Raw genomic sequence first — 10,760 nt, 5'->3', positions numbered from 1 at the left:
TTAATCATAAATCAACAGGGCTGGCTCACACATAGATCCCATCAAGCCAACACGATGTGAGCATGCTATTGAACACTGTTTCCTCTCTTGCCACATATTTTTAGTGTCCTTGTGGGGATTTTACACCGATTCTGCCACGGACAAAAAGATCACTCTTGCTAGTCCCAACTGTCTTTCACGGGCTGCATTTCTTGATGGACGAGGCGGGGGTGCAATTTGGATCTGAAGGTCTGGTTTGACAGAGTCTGCAGAAAGGGAACTTGTTGCCTGCAGTGCGTACTTAAAGGGTTAAACGGCAGGGTCTGCGGTCAGCCCCAGCCCAACTGGGGAGTGGGAAGAGTAAGAGGATGTGGGGGAGGGGAGGGCTTTGGCCTTGGGAAGCTTATTTTTCAGTGGTTTCTAGGGGAATTCTACCACGAAGAGAACATTCTACCACGATTCTACATTCTAAGGTCTGCCCCGACTTCTTCTCCCTGCTTACTGGTGCATTTTCTTTGTAGCGAGGTGGCCTGGGAAAGCTTTGCAGAGCTGGGTTAGAACACAGCCTGGGCTCCCGCCGTCTCTCCCCTCCCGTCCCTGGCCCCGCTGACCTGATTAATCAGAACCTTGCAAAGCCCACTGAGGAGGCTCCCTGGCTAATCTCATCTCCGCACCCACGCGGGGACCGGCGCCCCCGCTCCGCCAATGAGACGCAACTCTGCAGGCTGGCTGGGCGGTGGAAAATTCCATGCGCTCGGCGCGGCCCCTCGGCGGCCCTGGAGGAACCTAGCGCTCAGCACCGCGCCACCCACCGCCGGCGGAGCCAGCTCGCTGCGCCCCCGGGTCTCGGCGCCTGTCCACGAGACGTCGTGCCGCTAGTGCTGTCGCCCCTGTTGTCCCCACCTCGTTCTAGGGCTGGCAATTTCAACAAATCACAGGGGAGCAGGTGATGCCTGTAATCGCCGCGGGGACCGCGTGTGGCCGGCGGACAAATCCCTGCCTGGTGGCATGTGCGCTTGTGTTGCACACCTCCGTCCTCAACCCCCACCGTGCCCACCCAAGCTACAAATCCCGCCTAGAATTGTTCCCCTCCGGGCTTTGCAACTCCGTGCGTGGGGAGAATGCACGAGCGGGGCACCCACCTTCCTAAATCGACCCACCCTTGAACTAGGATGCCTTTTTGGAAGTGCCTGGTGAGACCTAGAAAGAACCGGGTTGAGTTAGCAAAGGTGCGGAAGCGGGCTGAGGAGGGCGTCCCAGCCACCAGCCCGATGAAACAGATCAGGTGTCATGATTCAGAGAGGAACAGAAAATTCCAGGGGCGCAGAGGAGGGACGCTTGGCTCCGTGTGCCACCCAGGGAGTGGAGAATTAGGCGGGGAAGGGGAAAGTCTTCACTCCTTCACTCCCTTACACCTCAATTGTGGCGACATCCCCAGTATTTCAGGGGATCCAGACCTGTTTGTGCTCTTTGCAATGTGGAAGAAACTCGGGAACACGGTCCAAATATTAGCACAGCAGCCTTCTGCCCAAGGGGATGCCAAAGGCGACTGGGGTTCAGGGCGTCGGGGAGAATGGACAGCTACCTGGGAGGCAGGAAAGGGGAAATTACCGGTGCTGCTTCTTGTAGCAAAGTAGGAAGTTTCAGGAAGAATCCCTAGAATGGAAGAGGAAGAAGAGCCAGCCCACAGACAATCCAAAACCCTGAGGTAAGGGGAGGCTCAGGAAGACATCCCGGAAAGTAGAGCCCCGGGCACCCTGAGGACTTGAACTCTGAGGCTGTTGGCGGGCCGTCTCCTCTCCTGGTTGCCTTTCTGTAGCTCCCCTCGCCTCCCAAGGCAGGGAGCAGAAACTAGAACCTGTTTTTCCCAAAGGCAGCCATCAAAACCTAGAGATATGACTAGCATCTTCCTTCTGCCTTTCTGTGTAAGAGCTGGCCATAAAGAAGGTCTCCCATCCGCCTTTTCTGATAGATCACAGAACTTCATTCCAGAAGGGACCAGTCATATTCACACTAGAAAGGACCACTACACAGAATGGCCGAGAAGAATCGAACAGATGGACCTTGCTGCTAACCCGCCCAGTCTGTCCCTTAGGTCATACCGTCTGTCCAATTACATGGCTATTCACTGTCCATTCTTCACTGAAACTGTCCAGGAGAAAAATCAAAATGAAGTAGCATTAGTTTCTAGTACTTAAAATGGAGTCCAGTGGTCACGTTAATCAAATCTCAGATGTGATCCAGCTGAACCTTTGAACTGGGCTGCAGACACGCCCACCCCCAGATTCCAGTTGACCTTTGAAACACAGTTAATCCCTGCTGACCTTCTATACAACTACCTAACACCCAGTCCCTTGTTATAAAGGAGCTTAACCCTTGCCAGCCAACCCAACCTAACCAGTCATAACTCCTAACAAATGATGCTTAAAGCTATAAATATGGCTGCCATTCATATGGTGCCACTTTGAAGCACTTTTCAACACTGCTTAAACCTGTGTTTCCCCATTGCAGTCCTAATTTTCTGTGCTCTCAGGTTAACTTTATGCTAGGTCAACAAAACTAAACATAAGATAGACGTTTTTTCTTGAGTGCTTGGATCTTCATTTCTGAAGGCTCTTATGTCATGTAAATATTTGATTAAATACATCTGTTATGCTTTCTTTTTGTTAAATTGTCCTTTGTTATAGGAATGTCAGTACATCCTTTATGAGTGAGGAAGGGTATTACACTTTTCTACCCCTATATAAATAAACAAAGTCCAGAATCAGCAACAAAAAATCCCAGTGCCCCACTTCTGCTAATGACTAGCTGAAAGTTCTGGGAAAAATCTCCTCTCTGAGTCTTTAGTTTTCACCTCTGCGAAATGAGGATATTTACAATTTCTGCCCCATTTACCAGCTAAGGTGATCTGTGAGACTAAAATAAAATGAAATTCTCTTTAGGAGACCAGAGAGAAATATATGGAAGTGATTCTTATCCGCATGCATAAATGATGTCTAATCTATGCCATTTCAGTTGAATTAACTTTGAGCAAGAGCCACAGCTAAATTAATTAGTCTGTGCATTTATTAGTGCACTCAGTAAATAATTATTAAGCACCTATTATGTGCCAGGAACAGTTCTATGTATACTGTACAACACTGAGCACAACACAGAAATCTCTGTTGTTGGAAAACTTCTTGTTGGAGAATACAACTATAAATAAACAGGGAAACTATTGAGTTTTTAAGGTAGCGATAAAGATATGGATAAAAATAAAGCAGGAAACAGGTGTGGGGGCTTTGGAGTTTGGGGAGTGATTTGTAATAGGGCAGTAAGGATGGATTTGTGGAGAAGGTGGTCTCTGAGCAGAGGCCCAGCAAAGAGGCAAGGTGAGGCCCCTGGAGTTTGTAGGGCAAGAACATTTCAGGTGGGGGGTGCCCAGTAGTACTGTGTGTCTGAGGTGGGACTGTGGCCCTTCTTCTTGCAGGGAGAGGAAGGTGGGCACTGTCCCTGGAGTGGGGCAGAGGTGGGGTCAGGATGGAGTAGAGCTCGTACAGCCTTGACGCCCACCTTGCACTCTAGCTTTGAGGGTACGTCTTGACGGTTGGAGGGCACCATGGAGGCTAAGCCTTGACCTCACTTAACGCAACTCCACTTTTAACTTGGGTACTGGCAGGCCACCAGCAAGGATTTATTGCAAGACTTGCTCCGTGTTCTAAGCTGTGCTGGAGGCTGTGAGGACATGAGACATCTGTGAGGGCTGTGACCGCTTGCGGCACTGTGTCGAGGGGCCTGAGAGCAGGAGGATGCTTGGAGCTTTGGGATACCCAGGGGCACCCCGGCATGCGCTAGGGTCCCAAGGAGGTGCTCAGTGATCTCGGTGGACAGAGCGACTCAAGTTGAGCATTTTGATAAGTCCTTCTCTACCCAGGCCCAGGGTGGCCTGCAGCCCCTGGCAGCCACGCACATGCCGGTCATCGTTGCCCATACACAGCAGGGGCTGAGACCCACTGCCCTCCAGCCCCCGGGGTGATGGAAGGCCTCATGAAGAAATAAATGAGCCAGCTGGCTGCAGTATGGAGTGTCCCCCCAGGGGGTTAAAAGATGGACTCTGGTGTCCAGCCTTGGCCTTTCTTCTGTAATAGGCCAGTCAAGAGTCTGAGGCCAGGTCCTCAGGGCAGCCGTTTCCTGCTCCAGAGCCCACGTTTCCTTTCCAGGTCTCTGATCCTCCTTGGTTGGGTAATCCTGCCTGAAATGTCTCAATTCTGACCAGGCCAGGAGGGCCATCAGGGATCAAGAAGTTTGACATGAGTTCAGAAAGTTCCTCAAAGCCTGGTCATCCTGGCCAGCTGGCTCTGGACTCTCTCTCAGCCCCTTGGGAATGCAGGTGTGGTGGACTCCCCCAGAGACTCTCCAGAAGGGCCTTCACCCCTGGGCACCTGCCACCTTACCTCAGGAGTAAGGTTTCTGCCACAGCCCTGGGTTTCTGGCTCTAGAATTACCCTTGACCTCACTGGACAGGTCTGAGCAAGTCCTGTGACCCTCAGGGACTCAGCCGTGTCCACAGCAGGCTCTGTGAAACCAAGACAACCTCACGTGCTCATTCCTGCATGCAGTAGAAGCCAAGCTTCTCTGGGGGGGGGGGGAGAGAGAGAGAGAGAGAGAGAGAGAGAGAGAGAGAGAGAGAGAGAGAGAGAGAGAGAGAGGAGACGTTGCCTATACCTGCTTCACAGAGTGGAAGGTTTTATTTATTTAGCTTTTTGAATAAATAATGCATCACAAGATTCAAGAAAATAGCAAATATAAAACATTATGTGGTAAAAAGTGTTCCACCTCACCTGCCCAGTTCTTATCCTCACCAAGGGAGGTGGTGTCTGTTGCTGATTTGTTGGGGATCCTTTCAGAGGTTCTTTTTAGCACCTACAAACCAAAGAGAATGTATATTTTCCCCCAACTCCCAACTCTTTGTATTCAGTTGGTAATTGACAATGCAGAGTTCCCTATCTTGTGTTGCCAGTTAACAGTGTATCTTAGAGATCTTTCAATATGGTACGTGAAGCATTTCTTTCTTCTTCTTTCTGATGTTTACTATCCAGAACGGGCCCAAACAATTCCCTGGGGAGGGGCGTTGAAGTTGCTTGCAATCTTTTGCTTTCAAACAATGCTGCCATGGATAACTTTTGCCATTCGTCATTTAGCACATGATTGTGTTCACACAGAGGGCCAGTTCCTAGAGGTGGAATTGCTGAATCAAAGGGCAAGTGCATCTCTAAAGGGACAGATGTTGCCAGAATGTCCTCTGCAGGGGCAGGTCAGCCCATCCCCAGCAGAAATGCCTGAGAGAGAGAGTGACCATGTTCCAGAGATGGTCAGCAGGGTGGCTTTTTAAACTTTTGGATTTTTGCCACTTTTGGATTTTTGCCATTTCTGATGCCTTTTAAGAAATGAATATGGTTTTTATTTGTGTATTTCTTATTATGATTAACATTGAACATGTTTTTATATGTTTAAGAACTCATTGTCCACGTGTGACTAGTGGCTGCCATATGGAAGCCCTCAGATCTACGATATTCTCTTTTTTATCCACGTATTTAAAAATTATCTATGACACTGAACGAAATACTTCTACATGATCTGTTTAATTTCCATGATTATTTAAATTTGCCTAATTTTATTTTATATATTTGCTCTTTTTTCCTTTTTGATTTTATTAGCCAGAAGTGTATGTGTTTTATTGTTAGTTTGTTTTTCGACGAAACAGCATTTGAATTTATCAGTTGGTCCTATAGTCTTCTGTTTTAAAATCATTATATTCTAATTTTCTCATTATTAATTTATTCCTTCAGTTATCCTATCCTTTAGTTAATTTGATTACTTTTCCTAATTTCCCTATTGTGTTGCTTCATTTGCTTTTGTTTTTGTGTTTATTAGTGAAAGTGCGTCAGGCTATTTTCAGCAAGCCCTGCTTTGACTGCACCAGATCTTCTTTCTTGTCACCTTTTGTTATTTGTATTAATATTTTCTTTTTGACTCAACAGCTATTTACAATAGTCTAATTTTTTCCAGATAGTAAGAGCTTTGGTTTCCTGGTTTTTTACATTATTTTCTGTGTTGTTATTAAAGCATGTCTTTTGTTCTATTTTTACTTTTGGAAAATTTAAGGTATGTTCTGTGGTCACTTGTAAAAAAGATATACTCTCCCTTCTTTATTGTGTGACTTAGTTCTCCATTGGGCCGGTTAAGTTTTTCCCACTGGCCTTGTGAAGCCTTGGTGATTTTCTCTGGTCCCTGTTACCCTGTGAATCCCTGAGGGTGCACCTAGGTTTGTATTTTAATCCTCCTCCTCAGGCTTCGGTGTCTTCCTTTAACCGGGGCCTCGTGTCTTTCTTACTGAAGAGATGGACAGGTCTCAGCCATTCATTCTTTGACAGTTGCTTCATTCTTCTTTTTAAAAATCTGTATTGAAGCGCCTCTTAGGTATATTTTGGTTCCTCCCTTTCAAATTCTTGTGTCTCTTAGCTTCTCCCTCATATTTTCTACCTCTTTATTATTTTGTGGAGGTCGGGTAATTTCCGTGGCCCTTGCAGTTCATGAACTCTGCCACTGCATGGATCAACTGCATTTTCCTGGGGAAAATGTAAATGTTTCCTTTTTCAAACTTGTACGTGGTCCTTTGACAATACCGCTATTCTAATTTTTCTTAGTTTCCTCCTTTATATATTTAAGCATGTTGAGTTTTTTTTTTTTTTTTTTTTTTTTAATGTTTAAAGGATAGTAGAGCTAATATCCTATTACCTTTGCTTCTTGGTATGAGATTTCTTCCCCACCTCTTGCATCTGTTGCCCCAGGAAGCTTGTCATCTCCGCTTATATTTAGTGTGGCTCCTGTTTTTGTGGGAAGTCCCTGTTCCATGGGTTTGGGAGTCACCCTGTAGAATAGATGTGTATTTTCTTCTACCAAGGTCCTTGTGGGCTTCTGGAGTGCAGGACTACCTTTTGCACTGATTCTGTGACCCGAGGCCATGGTGTCAGGGAGGTAGTGTGACTCCACACTCCCCAACTGTGCTGGCCTGGGTCTTTTTCTTCCCCAGAGTCTGATGGACGGCTAGCAGACAGGTGGGCCGGATCTTCCCGATCCTTCTTCCTTTTTGCAAGTAGGTAGCTAGACAGATCCCAGTGGTCCGTGTCAGCGCGGCTCTCGCTCCGTGGGGGCTGGAGTCTGGCCTGCCGCTTGTTTCCGCGTGGACATTAGATTGCGGTTCCCGGCCCGCATCAAAGGCTAGATTTCCATCAGTCGCTCGCCTAGAACTCTTACTCACCATCACTTTTACTTTCTTGCCCTAGAGCCTGACTATGAATAAATGTTTTCTTTGCTAAATTTTATCCTGGATTTTAATTACTTTCAAATACGTGTGTGGGGCTTACCTGTATAATGACCATGCATCTATAAATAAGATTATTATTAGGCTTGTCTTTTCTTTTCTCTTTTATGGTGGTACTGGGTATTGAATCAAGGGTGCTCTATCACTGAGTACATCTGCAGCCCGTTTTACTTTTTTATTTTGAAGCAAGGTCTCATTAAGTTGCTGATGCTGGTCTTGAACTCAGCCTCCCAAGTAACTAGGATTACAGACATGTACCACCGTGCCTAGCTAATAAATATTTGATATTTATAATATATAACTCTTATGGAGTAAAATTCAAAATTTGCTTGAATTTTGAAGATAGTTTGAATACTAAAGAAATTTTGCTTGAAGCCGAGATTTGAGCCAATTCCCTTCATCCCCTGAGGTTACATGTTTGTTCTGTTTTGTCATTGGGGGTACTTCTGTGGAAAAGTTTGAGAGGCCCTGCCCTGAGGTGACCTTGATTGCTAAGATGGAAATCTCTCATGGGTAAGTCCCCCGACACGTCAATTACCCACCCGAAGCTCAAGCACTTGCCTGGCTCAGTGGGCTGTGGCTGATGTTTTGCTAGTCCTGGCTTAACTGTCAGGAAGTAGGTCTTTAAAAATGATTGTTGCTCATGGCAAAAAGTTAAAACACTACAGAAAAACTGAAAAGTGGAAAGAAAAAGAATCTCAACCAGTCATCTCTCTCACTTTTCCATTCCCATGAATCCCCAGGGCTACAACTTCCAGAAATGTTCTATGCATAGATATAGATTTTTACAAAACCTTTGAAAAGCAAACGGGAACCTTGTTCAGTTGTCAGCCAACCATGGATGTGTGTAAAATTGTGTCTACAGAACACGTACAGACTTCCTTCCTCTCGCTATTCCCCAACAATACAGTATCACAATGATTTACATGGTGTTGACATTGTGTTGGGTATTAGATGTAGTCTAGAGATGATTTAAGCATAGAGGAGGAAGAATGTAGGTTATATGCAAATGCTGCATAGACTTGAGCACCCATGGATTTTGGTCTTCACTTGGGGTCCTGAAACCGATCCCCTGTGGATACCAAGGGATGACTTTACGCATGTTCTGCAGATTTTTATTTTTTATTTGTCAATGCACATTGAATATCTTTTTGTATTATGTGGTTTTACCTCATGTATTCAGCAGCTACAGTAGATTTCCCATAGGCTGATGTCCTCTATTAATAGACTTTGTGTTTATTCCCCCCCACTGTTTTTGTTTGTTTGTTTGTTTGTTTTTTTACTATTTCTAATCCAACAATACTTTAGGGAACACACTTGTGCAGATTTTTTTTTTCTTTTTGTGAATGTGTGAGCAGATCTGTAGGATAAATGTTGGGCCAAAGGCTTGTGCATAATAACTCCAATGGACGAGATTGCTCTCTGGCAATACTGTAGCCATATTTACCTTCACCTACGGTGGGAGAACCACTGCCTACGGTCAGCAGGACTTTTGGTAGCCTGCATCCCCTCTGCCCACCTGGCTTCCCCAGATACAGTCTTCCTCCGGAAGCTGCACTAGTATCAAGAAGTGACGTTTGTTACTGATGTCAGGATCAGAAGCTTCTGGATTTAAGGCATGTGCTCAAGGAGTGTATTAGTTAGCTTTCTGTCACTATAACAAAATGCCTAGATGATCAGTCTCATAGGGGAAAGGGTTTATTTTGGTTCATGGCTTCTGAGCTTTCAGTCTGTGGTCTTTTGCTCCTGTGATGGCATAGTATGTCATGGTAGGAGGAAGTGGGAGAGGAGAGCTGTTGGATTAGTGGAGGTGGGGAAGCAAAGCCAGAAAGAAAGGGGCTGGGGTTCCCACGTCCCCTCAGGGCAAGCCCCCAGGACCTGACTTACTCCCACCAGGCCGCCTCCTAAAGGTTCACACCCTCTCAGTAGCACCAGGGGCTGGGCACCAAGCCTTTAGCATGTGGACCTTTAGGGACATTTACAATCCATACTGTAGAAGTAGCTTTTGGGATTCCAGATGGAAGCCAGGTGTGGTCCAGAGGCTGAGGAGGTGGGCAGCAAAGTACACTGGATGGACAAAATACCTACACGCTGACCTGTTCCTTAGTTTAACATAGGTTAAACTAAGCATTTTGATCAGTAATGGCAACCCTCCATATCCAGGAGTTCCTCATCTGTGGATTCAACTAACAAGGGATGAAAGTATTTTTAAAAACTTATGTTTTACTGAACATGTAAAGGCTTTTTTTCCTTGTCATTATTACTTAAAAAATGGCTTAAGAACTATTAGCGGAGCATTCACATTGTATCATAATGTATAATACATAATTTAATTGTAGTATAATACACAGAACATCCTAATACGATGCACATATCACGCGTAATCTAGGGTGATTTCAAGCACACGGGAGGATGTGCGTAGGTTGTGTGTAAATGTTGCACCATTCTGCACGAGGGACTTGAGCATCCAGTTGTAAAATCTGTGGGGGAATCCTGGAACCAACCCTGTGGACGCTGAGACACGGCTGGAATGCATTTTCTGTGTAAACAGAAAAGATGGAAACATACAAAGTAGTTAATCAAACTATTAACCTGTGGGCAATTAAATAATGATCAATAAATAAAACTACTTCGCATGGGGAGCATTCGAACACCAAATAGTAAAAATGCTTCAGCACTGAGAAGACAGTATATTTGGGACTCCCCTTTGTCCTTGTTCTTCGGGGGGCATACCCATCTGCATACACTATCCTCAGGAATGACACTCAAAGTGACAACCCATTGTCAGCAATGGGTTTGGCGTGGATGCTGACCAATAAGGATAGATAGCAGTCTAGGGGGTGCTGACCCTTTAATTTCTGAGTGGAGGGAAGGTCTGAGAAGTCCTACGGACGGAATGGGTGACAGACTAGTAGAAAGAATGGGAAGTGGCCCAGGGAAGTTACTCTTTGGCATTAAATATAAACATGTTTGAAATGGCCTCTATGGTCATCCTGGAACAAACTGGCTGAAAATTCCTCTAAGTAATGAGTATGTGTGCCAGTATTTGTATTTTTAAATAAATAAAATTAAAACCATAAATTGCACCAATAATTTGCTGCAATTACCAAAATTTACGCTGGACTTAATGACCTGTAACTCTTTGACTTTAGCATCATCTGTGTGATGAGATATTCTTCAGCATTAATTTCGGTGACTGTGTATTATAGGACAGTTGTACCATCAGTTATTTAGCTAGTCCAAATGTCAGAAGACAATTGGGTACATTTCCAACATATCAGTATCCAAAACAATGGCCAGTTGGATTTTTTGGGGAGTACAGCATCACCTGGGGTGTGTCTCCAGTACTTCCTCATCCAGTTCTTGGATGTGAAAACACAGGTTCAAAGTTTACATGCATTTTAGGCTGGGCATGGTG

The sequence above is a fragment of the Sciurus vulgaris genome, assembly GCF_902686455.1.
Source record: "Sciurus vulgaris genome assembly, chromosome: 10".
NCBI classification, from domain to species: Eukaryota; Metazoa; Chordata; class Mammalia; order Rodentia; family Sciuridae; genus Sciurus; species Sciurus vulgaris.
Note: the sequence above shows the minus strand (reverse complement) of the source record.